At 40.0% G+C, this 17,723-nt stretch overlaps 1 long non-coding RNA gene across 1 annotated transcript in view; it reads left to right on the top strand.

The window, feature by feature from the left end:
* The window catches only part of LOC110130297 (uncharacterized), a 297,669-nt gene that overhangs the window by 1,837 nt on the left and 278,109 nt on the right, over positions 1-17,723 (top strand). The gene's annotated exons all lie outside the window — the stretch shown is intronic.

Genomic DNA, 17,723 nt, shown 5'->3' with positions numbered 1-17,723 from the left:
CATTTTATCAGACTTCTACCATGCATCCAGGCTCTGTGCAGGCACCAGGGAGACTTAGATGACAAAAGTTAAGGGAGCTTTTTCCCAAGGGTTATTGGTCTATATGAATCTTATGGACCCAAGACCATCATGTTGTGACAAATTGCAGAATGGGTGAGCTGATTGAGGGTCACATTCTCCAGGGCGTTGTCACAGAGGGGGTGAGCATTGTCACAGAGGAGGTGAATATCTGCTAGTTACTGAAGGACAAGTAACAGCTCACCAAGTAGAAACTTTACATGGAAACTTGGAGGTTGTTAGAGGAAAATCTGTCTCATTTTGGCTTTGTCGGCCTGACTTGATGTATGGTCTCTGAATCCAGATTCCTTCTCTGGCATAGTGAGATGTTCTGCACTATCCACACTTCACAGGCCTCTAGGTGAGATCTAAGGAATTCCTATGATACACTTCTCATGCTAAGAGTGCTGTATAAAGATAGCCATCATCATTAACTGCAAATGGATTCATCAATAATTATTGAACACAACCCATGTGCCAGGAACTACTATGATGATGGAATCAAGAATAGACTGTGTAGGGACTTCCCTGGTGGTCCAGTGACTCAGACTCTGCACTCCCAAGGCAGGGGGCCAGGGTTCGATCCCTGGTCAGGGAACTAGATCCCATATGCCACAACTAAGAGTTTGCAAGCTACAACTAAAGATCCTGCATGCCCTGACTAAGATCCAGTGCAGCCAACTAAATATTTTAAAAAGGAAGATGTAGCTCTCCCACCATGGATATATTTTTGTATGCTTTTTACAAGGTGCCCTGAAAACCTGGTAGTTTCTGTGAGGAGTAGCTGCAAAAGTTAGGAACCAGCCAAAAAAAGGTGGTGAATACAGAACTTGTCAACTTCAAAAATAGCCAGTCATTTTACCAGCAAAATAAGTTTACTTGGGAATGGCAGAGAATTGCAATTTGGGACAGGCAAGCTATGGTGAATCACAGGCAAATCTAAGTAGACAAAGAGATTGATCTTGGAGGAAAAAAGGTGAGTGGTCCTGAAAAGAGATCTTAGTTCCCTTACAGGAATTGAACTTGGGTTCCTGGATGAAAACCAGGAATCCTAGCTAGCAGACCACCTGGGACTAGAGGCTAGAAGTAAAATGGTCCCAGCTTTTTACTCTGTTTGAAAGCAAGATGTTTCAAGGAGGCAAAAACTATAAAAATAGGTACAAAGTTTATTAGAGACACAGCATGCAGGAAGTATGAGAGAGCACACAGAGAAACAGTTTGCTTATTTAAGATTGAAGCAAGGCAAAAACACACACCCAAACCTGAAGAGAAAGGATATGGGCATTCTCTCTAATGAGGAGGCATGCGATATGTTGGAAACTAGGCAGAAATACACACCCAGAGGAGGGTGGGCGTTCTGAGTGAGGAGCGCAGTAAGGAGGTGATTTAAATCGCGTATATATGACAGTCCTTCCCATTCTTCGTTTTCCTTTGGCCAATTGTTTCTTTCTTCACACTTGACTAGTCCCAGGACCCTCCCTAAGATGGGTGCACAGCTTTTTGTGAAGATGGCTCCCACCACAGAGACCTGTGAGTGCATGTCCACACTTATTATGGGGTGGTGTCTCCTCTCTTTTTGACCCCCAAAGAGCCTTCTTGCACATGTGCAGACAGGGAAGTTTTCCTTGACCTTTAAAGTGAAAATGTTAGTCGCTCAGTTGTGTCTGACTCTTTTGTGACCCAATGGGCTGTAGCCTGCTGGGCTCCTCTGGCCATGGAATTCTTCAAGCAAGAATACTAGAATGGGTAGCCATTCCCTTCTCCAGAGGATCTTCCTGACCCAGGGATCAAACTCAAGTCTCCTGCGTTGCAGACAGATTCTTTACTGTCTGAGCCACCAGGTACGTGCATCTTTATCTCTTTACTTCAGCAGAGCTTAGCTTCCATCACTAGCTTTGTCCTTGGAGTGTCAGTTTTGCTCTGCTTGACAAACACCAGCTGTCCAGCCCAGGGGCCCACCTATTACCTCAGGATGGTCAGTTTATATTAGAGTTTAGCAGGAATTTGGGAAGGGTTGTTTTGACTTATATGCAGAGTACATCATGAGAAACGCTGGGCTGCAAGAAGCACAAGCTGGAATCAAGATTGCCGGAACAAATATAAATAACCTCAGATATGCAGATGACACCACCCTTATGGCAGAAAGTGAAGAGGAACTAAAAAGCCTCTTGATGAAAGTGAAAGAGGAGAGTGAAAAAGTTGGCTTAAGCTCAACATTCAGAAAACTAAGATCATGGCATCTGGTCCCATCACCTCATGGGAAATAGATGGGGAGACAGTGGAAACAGTGTCAGACTTTATTTTTTTGGGCTCCAAAATCATTGCAGATGGTGACTGCAGCCATGAAATTAAAACACGCTTACTTCTTGGAAGGAAAGTTATGACCAACCTAGATAGCATATTAAAAAGCAGAGACATTACTTTGCCAACCAAGGTCCGTCTGGTCAAGGCTATGGTTTTTCCAGTAGTCATGTATGGATGTGAGAGTTGGACTGTGAAGAAAGCTGAGCGCTGAAAAATTGATGCTTTTGAACTGTGGTGTTGGAGAAGACTCTTGAGAGTCCCTTGGACTGCAAGGAGATCCAACCAGTCCATCCTAAAGGAGATCAGTCCTGGGTGTTCATTGGAAGGGCTGATGCTGAAGCTGAAACTTCAATATTTTGGCTACCTCATGCGAAGAGTTGACTCATTGGAAAAGACCCTGATGCTGGGAGGGATTGGCGGCAGGAGGAGAAGGGGACAACAGAAGATGAGATGGCTGGATGGCATCACTGACTCGATGGGCATGAGTTTGAGTAAACTCCACGAGCTGGTGATGGACAGAGAGACCTGGCGTGCTGCGATTCATGGGGTCGCAAAGAGTCGGACATGGGTCGCAAAGAGTCGGACATGACTGAGCAACTGAACTGAACTGAATTGATTTTGGATAATGTTTCCTTAGAGAGAAACAGGCTGTTTGAAATTGTAGCAGTTTCTTACTGGCTGAAACTGGTGGCTAATACATTGTTGCTGAGTCAGGGAGATGCTTAAAAGCAAGAGATGAAATTCCCAAGTGCAAAATGTTCTCCTTTGTACCAGAAGAAAAGTAACATTCTTATCATCATGGATAAGAAGTTGAGTCAGAATTTTACCCAAAGAATTCTATCCAAAACAGATCTCATTAAAATAATTTTTTGTTGTTCTTCCTGCTGGTTATGCTGGGATCCATGAGTGGTGCATGCATGGAATCAGGGCTTCCTGACTCCATTTTAAATGAAGTTTTCTTTGATTATTTTCACAGTTTTCTCTTTTGCTCAAGATCTTTCCTCCAAAGCATCGCTGATCAAGAATCAGTTTCTCCATGTTTAGTGGTTTTGTCCCTCAGTACCAGGAAAGACCTTTCCTGGTTCTCATGTCCCACATCAGAGGGAAAATGCATGGCAAATGGAAATCATTGAAGTTATATTTACATTTACGTAAAAAGGAAGGGCGCGAAGAAGAACATTCAGGAATTTCTCATTTAAAGTCTATATTCTATCTAGGTTGTAAGCATTAGAGATCATTTTGAAGCACGGAGCTTGCATCACTCTGTTAGCTATGTCCTTTCTACCAAGATTTGAGAGGCAACAGGTACAGAGCTTAATAATAGTATTATGCAAAGCAGAGTTAAAAGTAATATGACAAGTCCAGCTTGTTTGACGGTAGCAAGCTAAATAGATCAAAGGACCATGGAGTATCAGGGGAAATTTGTTTTAACCAGTGTGCTTGCTCCCTAATTTTCTATAATTGAATTTCTACCTCTCCAGAGGTATTTATCTAAGTGCCACAGGTGGTATTTGCTATTACACAAATGCCTCCTTGATCAGAAAGTAGATAATTAAGGATCATGCTATTGTTTAAAACTACTTTAATGAAATCATCATTGTTGGCCTGCTGCTGCTTTGGCTGTGAATTGCCTTGCTCTGCTAATGTTAAGTAGAGATTTCTGATCATGTGTTCATTGGCACTTATTCTGGTCCTAAGGAGAAAGGCTCTTTTTACAGAGACAAACTTAGAATCATGAATGCCTCTGGGTAGTACTTGTGTAAGGTGGCCATGGCCATTTCAAGCAGGAGATGGCAAGAGTGAACATCGACATTTTAGGAATCAGTGAACTAAAATGGACTGGAATGAGCAAATTTAATTCAGATGGCCATTATATCTATTACTGTGGGCAAAAATCCCTTAGAAGAAATAGAGTAGCCATTATAGTCAACAAAAGAGTCTGAAATGCAGTACTTGGATGCAATCTCAAAAATGACAGAATGATCTCTGTTTGTTTCCAAGGCAAACCATTCAGTATCACAGTAACCCAAGTCCATGCCCTAACCGGTAATGGTGAAGAAGCTGAAGTTGAATGGTTCCATGCAGACCTATAAGATCTTCTAGAACTAACACCCCAAAAAGGTGTCCTTTTCATTATAGGGGACTGAAATGCAAAAGTAGGAAGTGAAGAGATACTTGGAGTAACAGGCAAATTTGGCCTTGGAGTACAAAATGAAGCAGGACAAAGGCTAACAGAGTTTTGTCAAGAGGACACACTGGTCATAGCAAACATCCTCTTCCAAAAACACAAGAGAAGACTCTAGAAATGGACATTACCAGATGGTCAATACCGAAATCAGATTGATGATATTCTTTGTAGCCAAAGATGAAGAAGCTCTATCCAGTCAGCAAAAACAAGACTGGGAGCTGACTGTGCCTCAGATCATGAACTCCTTTTTGCCAATTGAAGAAAGTGGGGAAAATCACTAGACCATTCAGGTATGACCTAAATCAAATCGCTTATGATTATACAGTGGAAGTAGACTGTATAGATTCTGAGAAATCTATTCACAGAAATAGATTCAATGGATTAGATCTGATAGAGTGCCTGAAGAACTTTGGATGGAGGTATCTGACATTGTACAGGAGGCAGTCATCAAGACCATCCCCAAGAAAAAGAAATGCAAAAAGGGAAAGTAGTTGTCTGAAAAGGACTTACAAATAGCAGTGAAGAGAAGTGAAAGGCAAAGGAGAAAAGGAAAGATATACTAATGGTATATTAGAAATGGTATAGACAGAAATGGTATGGACCTAACAGAAGCAGAAGAAACTAAGAAGAGGTGGCAGGTATACACAGAAGAGCTATACAAAAAAGATCTTCATGACCCAGGTAACCACGATGGTGTGATCACTCACCTAGAGCCAGACATCTTTAAATGTAAACTCAAGTGGGCCTTAGGAAGCATCACTACAAACAAAGCTAATGGAGGTGATGGAATTCCTGTTGAGCTATTTCACATCCTATAAGATGATGCTGTGAAAGTGCTGCACTCAGTATGCCAGCAAATTTGGAAAACTCAGCCGTGGCCACAGGACTGGAAAAGGTCAGTTTTCATTCCAATCCCAAAGAAAGGCAATGCCAAAGAATGTTGAAATCACCACCTAGTTGTGCTCATCTCACATGCTAGCAAAGTAATGCTCAAAATTCTCCAAGCCAGGCCTCAACAGTATGTGGACTGTGAACTTCCAGATGTTCAAGCTGGTTTTAGAAAAGGCAGAGGAACCAGAGATCAAATTGTGAACATCTATCTATTGGATCATCGAAAAAGCAAGAGAGTTCCAGAAAAACATCTATTTCTGCTTTATTGACTATGCCAAAGCCTTTGACTGTGTGGGTCACAGCAAACTGTGGAAAATTCTTCAAGAGATGGGAATACCAGACCACCTGACCTGCCTCCTGAGAAATCTGTATGCAGGTTAAGAAGCAACAGTTAGCACTAGACATGTAACAAAAGACTGTTTCCAAATTGGGAAAGGAATATGTCAAGGCTGTATATTATCACCCTGATTATTTAAATTCTATGCAGAGTACATCATGCAAAGTGCTGGGCTTGAAGAAGGACAAGCTGGAATCAAGATTGCTGGGAGAAATATCAATAACCTCAGATATGCAGATGACACCACACTTTTGGCAGAAATTGAAGAAGAAGTAAAGAACCTCTTGATGAAAGTGAAAGAGGAGGGTGAAAAAGTTGGCTTAAATCTCAACTTTCAGAAAATGAAGATCATGGCAAGGATCCCATCACTTCATGGCAAATAGATAGGGAAACAATGGAAACAGTGACAGACTTTATATTTGGGGGTTCCAAAATCACTGCTATGGTGACTGCAGCCATGAAATTAAAGCATACTTGCTCCTTGGAAGAAAAGCTATGACCAACCTAGATAGCATATTAAAAAGCAGAGACTTTACTTTGCCAATGAAGATTCATCTAGTCAAAGCTATGGTTTTTCCAGTAGTCATGTATGGATGTGAGAGTTGGACTAATAAGAAAGCTGAGCACTGAAAAACTGATGCTTTTTAACTGTGGTGTTGGAGAAGATTCTTGAGAGTCCCTTGGACTGCAAGGAGATCAAACCAGCCTATCCTAAAGGAAATCAGTCCTGAATATTCATTGGAAGGACTGATGCTGAAGCTGAAACTCCAGTACTTTAGCCACCTGATGTGAAGTACCGACTCATTGGAAAGAACTGTAATGCTGGGGAAGATTGAGGGCAGGAGGAGAAGGGGACGACAGAGGATGAGATGGTTGGATCGCATCACCGACTTGACAGACATGAGTTTGAACAATCTCTGAGAGTTGGTGATGGACAGGGAAGCCTGGCATGCTGCAGTCCATGGGGTCACAAAGAGTTAGATATGACTGAGTGACTGAACTCGACTGAAGGTGGCCAAGGAGACGTGGGCCATAGGAGGCTTCAAATGTCCTACTTTGTATCTGATGTCAATGGGACATGTGGAATTAGTAATACTTTGACAAATGAAAAAAATTGTTACAGGTTGTACCCCAAAGTCACCATTGTCAAGAATGGGTCGAAGCTTCTAGGGGCAAGCCCAGCAATTTGGTGAGTTTCCCCTTTTGTTATAGTTGAGAAATGCAGATAAGAATATTCCTTTCCAGGAAAAAGAAGGAGAGGATAAGATAAGTAGTAACTGCGGGAAAAAGATATACAGGTCCTCACATTTTGAGAAAGCTGTCTCCTTCATTTGTGTTCTGCTTCAATTCCTGGTGAATTTGATTTGGGAAGTCTCCAGTGCTTATACTGGGACTACACATCAGGTGGAAACTTCTTTAATTGTAAGGTGTGCACGTAGGGCTTGAGTCTCTGAAGTTTGGCTGCCATCTGGGTAAAGTGAGGAGGACAAGGTATATGTGTGTGTGTGTGTTAGTTGCTCAGTTGTGTCTGACTCCTTGCAAACCCATGGACTGTAGCCCGACAGGCTCCTCTGTCCATAGGATTCTCCAGGCAAGGTTAGTGGAGTGGGTTGCCATTTCCCTCCCCAGGACGTGGTATAGTCCCTTCCAAAGAAATTTAAGGGAAGTCTTTGTTCTTGTTGATTCCAAATCAAAAGGGTGAGACAAAACTGGAAACATTTAGTTTGGAGATTTCTAGTCAGATATTTAAGGAAACTAGAAGAGTTAAGTATCAAGTCCAGCCTACAGGTGTATAACAGAACCTTAAAGACAATTAATAGGATGCTGTGCTGTGCTGTGCTTAGTCTCTCAGCTGTGTCCAACTCTTTGTGACCCCATGGACTGTAGCCCGCCAGGCTCCTCTGTCCATGGGGATTCTCCAGGCAAGAATACTGGAGTGGGTTTGCCATGCCCTTCTCCAGGAGATCTTCCCAACCCGGGGATCAAACCCAGGTCTCCTGCATTGCAGGCGTCTGAGCCACCAGGGAAGCTCAAGAATACTGGAATAGGTGGCCTATCCTTTCTACAGGGGAACTTTCTAACCCAGGAATTGAACTGGGAATCTCCTGCATTGCAGGCAGAATCTTTATCAGCTGAGCCAACCAGGGAGCCCAATTAATAGGACACAAAGTTGCAACACTAAGTTCTCTCTCCATAATTACCTCCCACTTTAAAAAAAAAAAAAATCAAAGACAATCGTAGTAAAACTAATTAGTTTGCATTAGAATGGCCTGACTATTTACATTAATGCATTAAGAATAATGACTGACCGTATAAACTCTTCTTAAGATTACTTTGCTGGATCTTTATAAGCAAGATTTATTCTTGTTGTTTACTTGCTAAGTTTTGTCTGACTCTTGTGACCCCATGGACTGCAGCCTGCCAGGCTCCTCTGTCTTTGGGATTCCCAAGGCAAGAATACTCTGGGCCAAGGGGGGGAGGGGGTTGAGGGGGGAGGGGTTGCCATTTCCTTTTCCAGGGGATTTTCCCTATCCAGGCATTGAACCTATGTCTCCTGCATTGGCAGATGCATTCTTTACCACTGAACCACCAGGGAAGCCCCTTAGAAGCAAGATACTAGGCTGATTTTCCCCAGCACTTTCTTAAAATTGTTTGATCATATCTGAGTCTTTGTCTCTCTCTCCAGTATGACATTCTAGTCAAATTCTTGGTATTGTAACCAATATATCGGATTGTGTTGTATGCTGTTACAAGGAGAACAAGTTCTTATTGAACTCATGCAAATGACTATACTACTATGAAAATAAGAATACTCAATGAGAGTTTCCAAATTCTGGAGAGATCAGACAAAGGGAAAAAGTAAATTCTTTGTTTTTGTTTACAAAGGTAGATTTTATCAAATTGCTATGAGTCATAGATAGCCTAAGAGAAAAAGTTTCCTTCAATCTGGAAAACTAAAATGTTAAAAAAAATTCAGCCATGTTTCAGATTAAAAATTCACATTATAATTATTCTCCTCAGCTCATTTCAGTTCAGTATTTAGTCCCATCCAATTAGTTCTTGTTGGTTTTGATCTTTTGTTAGAAGTTTTGCAAAACCATCAGTATTTTCATTAGAGTTCTGTGAATTCTTACCTAGTTCAGTGGTATGGTTTGAAAAAATTCTCAGAAACCTATATTCTTTCGTTCTTGTCAGAGTTCTTTCCCTGAAGTTCTTTGAAGATGAAGCGCATTTGCAGGAACACTTTTGTAAGGTTTTAATTTAATTTGAGGGGTGAAACTAACCAGCATGGATTCCTACTGTTTTAAGGAAAATTCTGTTTTTCCCATTTTTAAATTTAACTTTGTATCATAAGCAAACTATGCAGTGTTACACATCTCTGGCCTGTTGGAAAATTTAATGATTTTGAATATATATGTGCCTGTTACTTATTTTTTCCTTGCATTATTTTTTATGTGAAAATTGCAAGAAATATGCACACTGGATCAAAGACTGTGCATTCTGTATGTCACTGTTGGTTCCTGAAAAGTGGTAACGATTTATACTCCTTCCAGTAGTGTGTAAAAGTGCTAATTTGATTACATCTTTATTTACATGGTTGACATTATCAGTGACAAATATTTCTACTCTCTTCCTGGGTGAAAAGCAGTACCTTAATGTTTCAATTTTCACTTCTCTGATTACTAGTGAGAACTTATTTTGTTTACTATTTGAGACTTCCAACTGATTTTTCTGTTCACAAGACATGTGTGCTAAGTTGTTTCAGTCAATTCCAACTCTTTGCGCCCCTATGAACTGTAGTCTGCCAGGACCCTCTGTTCATAGTATTCTCCAGGCAAGAATACTGGAGTTGGTTTCCATGCCTTCACCCAGGGGATCTTCCCGACCCAAGGGATGGAACCCATGTCTCTTATGTCTCTTGCATTGGTAGGCAGGTTCTTTACCACTAGTGCCACCTGGGAATTCCAGGTTCACACAAAGCAGGAGGGTAAAATAAGCGTATATAAAATTGTAATGTTCATCTTAACAGAGTTACAAATCCCAAACCTCTATACCTATTTGAGCAGAATGGGCAAACTGATGAAGTTGTAATGAGGGGAGGCAGGGGATTCAAGAGGCTGAGAGGCAATAATGTCTTTCAATCCTGAGATTTGTTTTTTTTTTAATTCTTGGGAGGAAGAAAATGTGGAAGCATTTGTGCCTACAAGTACTGAATTCATAGTGGATAATCACCAAGGAAAAATTCTTTCTCTCATAGGTTCTTCCTTAGTGTTCTCATTTCTTATATATTTTCTTTTTTCCTATTCTAGTAAACTAATTCTTGGCAACATTTCTCTAATGGTCACTTTCTAATTAGTATCTTTTAATAACTGATAAGTTTTAACCTGGCATATTCTCTCCTTCACTTCAAAGGTCCTAAGGTCCAATCTTGTGGTTTCTCTAAGATGATTTCTCGCCAGTGGGTGGCAGCCTGTTGCTTTCAAGAGAAGCAGTTACAAACTTTTGTGTGTGGGGGTGTGTTGGGGGTGCAAGGAGTATGGTGTGTAAGAGACAACTAGAATTTGGGGGCAGATAAAAGGCTGTTGAATCTACTTGATAGTAAAATCAATTTGGACATTTGCTTGAAAATCTTTTAATGATGACCGATTTGTACAAGCACATTTTGCATAAGCTTTAGGATTACTCTTGGTAAGTTTTGGGGGGCACCCTTCAAAGAAAAATGTTTGTTTGAAATATATTTTTTTCTGCTTCCAAACTCTCACAAAGAGATTTGATTTCATCAAAAAAATATAGGCACCTGGCCCTCCCTGCTACCTCCCCAGGGAGTTTACCACCCTGAGTCAGAGGATAAGAACAGGGAAAACTTCTCTTGCTACAGATAAGGTTTGCATTATGCTGATGACCATTTCACCCATGTGCTAAATAGTGGGCTTGGGAGGAAAAAGAGGAGTTTTCCTTAATTCCTAAAGGAGAAGAAATTTTGTTCATTTTATTGGGTGAATCAAGGAAGTAGAAACTCCAGGGCTAAAATGGTGCCTACACTGGTTAGTGAGGTCAACCAGTTTGTCTTTGCACCTCCAAATGACTTTGCTCAAGCCATTCTCCAGGGAAGTAAGGAGCTGGAAAGCATGGGAAGAGCAGTAAATGACGATTAACTCAGCTGGGGTTCTTGATTGCAGTCCACCACCAGTTAGCTAAGGGGTTGAATGGACACTTTCATGTCTCTCTCTGGGCACCAGGCTTTCAACTACAGCAAGAGACAACTGTGCTGGACAGTCTGCAGGGTCAATTCCTGCTCTAAAATTCTGTGAGGCTTCCATCTATCCTGTCATAAACTTCTTCAAGCAATCCAATCCCATCTTTTAAAATGAATATTTCCTTAAAATGGACTTTGGATACATAATGGGTTGAATGTTTTCATCACATTTCCCACACTGGGAACAGCAGCATACTTCTTACTTCTCTATTGAATATTTTCCACACAGGAAGATTCTCCTGGTGAGAAAGTTAGTGAGCTCAGCATGTCAACATTTTGTGCGTCCTTTAGTTGGCTGAGAGAGCCCTCTGAATTGCCTGTCAGGTCCATTAGATTGCTAAAGAGCAATTCATTCATTCAACAAATATTCAGTGAGACTTACTAAGTTGCAGGTACTGCTTCCCAAGGACTCTTTTAAGAGTCTGTCATTCTTTTGCCTAAATATGAGTCTGTCTACAGGCCTCTCAGAACTTCTCTAGAGACAGGAGTTGCAAGTGAGGATATAGCCAGGTCCTCCATAGAACCTTCCCCATAGACCCCCCACCATCATTGTGCGCTTAGTTGCTTAGTTGTGTCTGACTGTTTGCAACCACATGGGCTACAGCCCACCAGGCTCCTCTGTCCATGGAATTCTCCAGCAAGAATACTTGAGTGGGTAGCCATTTTCTTCTTCAGGGGATCTTCCTGACCTAGGGGTTGAACCCAGGTCTCCTGCATTACAGGTGGATTGTTTACTGTCTGAGCCACCAGGGGAGCCCCCCCACCCCCCATCATTAAGCAAGATTTAAATCATAAGGCACCCTTTTCTGAAAGTGAGTGGGTCTGAATCCTGGGCAAAGGTAAGCTTTTTCTAATATGTACAAAAGCATCTAATGAAATGTGATGGGTCTACTAGGATCTAAACATCTGAGATTTTATTCCTTCCCTTCCTCTTCTTAGATTCTTTTCCATGCTCACCTTTAGATCTCCACTCCCACAAATGAGAGATTTTGTCTCATTCTGAAACCTTCCTCTTTCAACACTTTTTCTTGGTAAAAAATGCTCCAAAATGCATTTACATTTCTATGAAGTATTTGGTTCATTCTACTAACAAATCCTGTTTTGACTTGTGGAAGATTTACAGTAAACATAATGACTTTATATAGAAATTAAGGTAGTACTACATCTTTTGAATTAAACAGATATATATGTAAAAGGAAGCAATTGTCTACTGGAAGGGAAGAAGGATTGGGAGAGGAGAATTTCTCCTCTGTTATTTTCACATATTAATTTGCAGACTATTGACTCACAGGGTCCCTTGTGGTAATGCCTTCTCCTTAGAAAGAGGGAAGTTCTGTTCTTTTCTTCCTCCTTCTCCCCCTGATATTATTGATATCACAGGCAAGGAAGGCAGTCTGCATCTTTCTAGGGAGAATGGAAGAGGCCTGTCCATTTGCCTGATATAGTCTTTCTGAACCGTGTCTGCACATTAGAATTGCCTGGGTGCTTCACAATAAACTCATATTTGGACTCTACTGCAGAATAATAAATGAAGATTATAATCTCTGCAAGTGGAGATTGGGCATCAGTATTTCTTTAAAAGGCTTCTCAGTTGGCTTGGTAGTAAAGAATCCACCACCAATGTAGGAGATGCAGGAGATGTGGGTTTAATACCTGGGTCGGAAAGATCTCCTGGAGTAGGAAATGGCCACCCACTCCAGTATTCTTGCCTGGAAAATTCTGTGGACAGAGGAGCCTGGTGGGCTATAGTCCACGGGGTTGCACACACACACATTTGTTTAAAGCCTCCCTGGAAGCTGTGTAGATAGGTTAAGAACCAGTGGCCTGTGTTTCTTAAAAGTCTGACAATAGCACAGACTATTTAAGGAGTTTTGATGGGCCAATTTGAAATTGTTCACTTTGGTTTTCTGTCATAGAAACACACAACACAATCCATTTGGTAAGGGATGTAAACTAGAAGTTTCACTGACAGACACAACACAGAGAGAACATAGATACATATACAACCCTGAAGGAAGACTCACACATCACAGAGACATACACATACACACACACACACACGTGGTCCATGGCTAGAGAATGTGGCTCTTGACACACATAGACATATATCCTGATACAGAGACACAATCCTAGAACTTCATTAAAAAGGACACAGGTGCAGACACATACCCACGTACATTCATAACATAGATAGAAACATTCACACAAAAATAGGCAGACATATACTTTCATAGAGACACACCATTATACACCGAAAGACACACAGACACATACACACACGAGTTCATATATTGACTATAGATGTAGCCCAAGATACACAAAGAGATACACAGAGACCTACATTCACAGAGGTATGAAGGGCACATAAAGGCACATTCCAACACCCTGCAATGAAGAGACACATGCTAAGAAATGCATTCTCAGGCAGTGTTAGGGCATTTGTATGTAAGATGCAGAAGCAAAGAAGTGCTTTTGTCTAGATCTGTTTCCAAGTGGACGTGAGGCACAAAAGTTGTATAGCTTCAGAGGAGTGAACATACTAACTTTCAATGGAAATAGATCCTGCTGAGACGTCATCCATCACAGGAACCTGCAATCTTGGGGCAGGAACAACAACAACACAACGGCAATGAAATTACCCCTGTTGAATGATAGCAGCTCTGGAGACTATAACAAAAGATCTTGTGATAATAATTCCTTATAGTATGCCAAGTTTCCTCCCACCTTTGAACTCAAATCTATCATTTGTAGCAAACTTTACAGGTGTAATGTCATTTGATCTTTTCAAGAACTTAAGTGGGCTAAGTTCTACTTTTTTGCCTTCACCTTGTAGGTAGGAAAACTCAGGTACAGAGAGAATAGTTTAGTAACTTTCCCTGGGCTACAATCAAATTCATGTCTGACTTGAAGCTGTGCTCCTTACCACTCCTGACACTTCTTCTTATTCCACAGAGAGGGAGTGGCAATGTGACTGTTCTTAACTCTTCAGATGAAAAGATAGAGGGTCAGAGAGGCTAGGCACCTTGTCCCTCTTGCAGGACAAACACTGTTTGGTTTGGTTCCTGATCTGAGCCTGCCTTTACTACAGAGACAGACACTTGGTTCATTTCTGAGGCTTTTTGTGAACTTGATACATTTTGAGGGCGAGGACCCAGAACTATGATACATTAAGATGATCTGTCATGTGTATGATCATTTAATCATATTATTTAACCATTTAATCTTGCTAATTCACTGTCATGCATATGGTCAATTGCTATCAAAGTTCAGTGATAAATATCTTATAAAGCTGAGTAGGGAAAGTCATTAAGGAATGGTGCAGTCAAGGAAGACTTCATGAAGGAAGTGGTAGCTAAGCTGGACTATAAGGAAGTTAGAACTTAGAGAAGGGGATAGAGAACTGGAATGTACTTGTGTGTAGGATACATAAAAAGAAGGACAAAGGGGAGTACAAAGTTAAATTCTGAATGGATGAAAAGTCTAAATGGGAAAAGCAAAATTTTTGGACATTAGGAAGAAAATAATAAGACAATTTATTTTATCAGAACTGGGAAGAATTTATTTTAGTGACATAAAAAGCCGAAGCCACAAAAGAAAACATTCAGAAATTTGACTTCACTAAATTGAAAAAAAGTTTATCTAAAAATGAAAAAAACAAAGTTAAAAAATGAGTTGAAGATAGGAAGAATATTTGCAATGCATAAAATAAAAGATAAATATCCAAACTTCATTAAACGAAAATTCCCACAAATCAACAACAACAAAAAAACAACTCAATGGAGAAATGTAAAAACCACATGAACATCTGATTGACAGAAAGGAAAAAAAATAGCCAATAAATAATGAAGCAAAGCTATGACAAACCTAGGCGGTGTATAAAAAGCAGATACATTATTTTGCTGGCAAAGGTTTGTATAGTCAAAACTATGGTTTTTCCAGTAGTCATGTATGGATGTGAGGATTGGATCATAAAGAAGGCTGAGTGCCAAAGAAGTGATGCTTTCAAGCTGTGGTGGTGAAGACTCTTGAGAGTCCCTTGGACAGCAAGGAGATCAAACTAGTCAATCCTGAAGGAAGTCAACCCTGAATATTCATTGGAAAGACTGATGCTGAAGTCGGAGCTCCAATACTTGGGCCAACTGAAGAGCTGACTCATTTGAAAAGACCCTGATGCTGGTAAGATTAAGGGCAAGAGGAGAAGGGGATGATGGAAGATGAGATGGTTGGATGACATCAGTGACTGAGTGGACATGAGTTTAAGCAAACTCCAGGAGATAGTGAAGGACAGTTAACTCTGGGGTGCTGCAGTTCATGGGGTTGCGAAGAGTTGGACCCTATTTAGCAACTGAACAGCAATGAAAAGGTGCTCTATCTCAAACATTTTCTGTGGGAAATGAAAATAATAGTAATGGTATATCATTTCATAAATATCACACTGACATAAAATTTTAAAATGATAGTTCCAATCTATTTGTAAGATGTTGAAAACTGGTACCTTTATGTACTGCTTAGAGGAGATAGCCTTGGAATAAAAACTGAGGAGGATATAGTTTATATTAAGTTGTTAAAATGTATAAAAACAACAGCATGAAGGACTAAGGAAGAAACTGATGCATACTGTCCCAAAGTTCTTACGTTATACATTATTTGAAGATAGACAGTGATGTTAAAGGTATATGTTTTAAGCACAGAGCAATCACTAACAAAACAGAATGTGTGTGCATGCTAAATTGCTTCAGTCGTGTCCAGCTCTTTGCAACCCTATGGACTGTAGCCTGTCAGGCTTTTCTATCCATGGGATTCTTGAGGCCAGAATACTGGAATGGGTTGCCATGCCCTCCTGCAGGGAATCTTCCCAACCCAGGGATCGACCTCAGGTCTTTTATACCTCCTGCATTTGCAGGCAGGTTCTTTACCACTGGGGCCACCTGGGAAGCCCAACATATGCATACTCCTATATATAAAATAGATAACTAACAAGAACCTACTGTGTAGCACAAGGAACTCTACTCAATACTCTGTAATGGCCTATATGGAAAAAGAATGGATATATATTTATATATAATATGTGTATATATATATATAACTGATTCACTTTGTTGTACTCCTAAAACTAACACAACATTGTAAATAAACTATAGTCCAATAAAAATTTTTTTTTAAAAAAAGGAGCCAAAATGGAGCTAGAATGAAATAATATTCTTTTTTTTATTGGGGGAAAATTTCTCCACAATGTTGCATTGGTTTACTCAGAAATGAAAGGGGAAATGGACTAAGGAAAACTAGGAAGTATAGAAAATAAAAAGCAAGATGGTAAATTTAAACATAATACTATTGATAACTGAATGACCTAAAAACATAATTAAAAGTAAAGACTGTAAAACTGGATTTAAAAAGAAGATCCAGTTATATTGACTTTATAAGAAACACATATTAATAAAAAGGCAGAGAAGTTTAATTGAAAAGGACTAAAATATATTTAAATATATTGAATACAGTGAGTAATCTTGAGAGGATAGCTATGACAAACAAACCTAGACAGTGTATTAAAATGTACAGATACCACTTTGTTTAAAAAGGTCTGTATAATGAAAGCTATGGTTTATCCATTAGTCATGTACAGTTGTGAGAGTTGAACCATAGAGAAGGCTGAGTGCCAAAAAATATATGCTTTTGAATTGGGCTGCTGGAGAAGACTCTTGAGAGTCCCTTGGACTGCAGGGAGATCAAACCAGTCAATCCTAGAGGAAATCAGCCCTGAGTATTCATTTGAAGGGCTGATGCTGAAGCTGGAACTCCAATACTTTGGCCACCTGATGTGAAGAGCTCACTCATTGGAAAAGACCCTGATGCTGGGAAAGATTGAGGATCAGAGGAGAGGAAGGAAGCAGAGGATGAGATGGTTGGACAGCATCACTGACTCAACAGACATGAGTTTGAGCAAACTCCAGGAGATAGTGAAGGACAGGGAAGCCTGGCATATTTTTGTTGATGGGGTCCCAGAGAGTTGGACACGACTTAGCAAATGAACAACAACAATCATGAGAGAGAATAGCTGTGCAATATAAAAAAAATAGTCTTCATAACAAGGAATATTTCCAGGTATAAAGGAAAATTTCATAATGGATGAAAGAGTTAACTTATCAACAAAACATAACAATCCTAAATGTGTAAGCACAATAGCATAGCTTCACAATGCATAAAGAAAAATTTGGTATACTAAAAGGAGAAATAGATAAACCTATAATTATGATTGGATATTTCAAAACATTCCTGTAAAATTTGATTTAATAATTGCCACAGAAAAACAGTAATGATGTAGAAGACTTGAATAGTACCATTATTCAGCTCAAACTAATTGATGTTTATAGAACATAGCACTCAAATAAGAGCAGAAAACAATCCTATCATATGGGATATTTAAGACGGACCACATACTGAGTGAGACACAAACAATTTTCAATAACTTATGAAGACTGAACTCATACAGAGTATGTTCTGTGACCACAATAGAAGTAAATTAGAAACCAATAGCAGGATATCTTGGAAATCCATGAAAATTAGAATTAAAGAACATACTTCTAAATAATTAATAGATTCAAGAGGAGATCACAAGGGAAAATGGTTTTAATTAAATGAAAATGAAACAAAACTTCAAAAGTGTGGCATGTGAAGCAGTGATTGTGGGG

This window comes from Odocoileus virginianus, chromosome 7 (genome assembly GCF_023699985.2).
Source record: "Odocoileus virginianus isolate 20LAN1187 ecotype Illinois chromosome 7, Ovbor_1.2, whole genome shotgun sequence".
Lineage (NCBI taxonomy): Eukaryota > Metazoa > Chordata > Mammalia > Artiodactyla > Cervidae > Odocoileus > Odocoileus virginianus.
The sequence above is the reverse complement of the archived record's forward strand: the minus strand, read 5'-3'. Positions and strand labels throughout refer to the sequence as shown.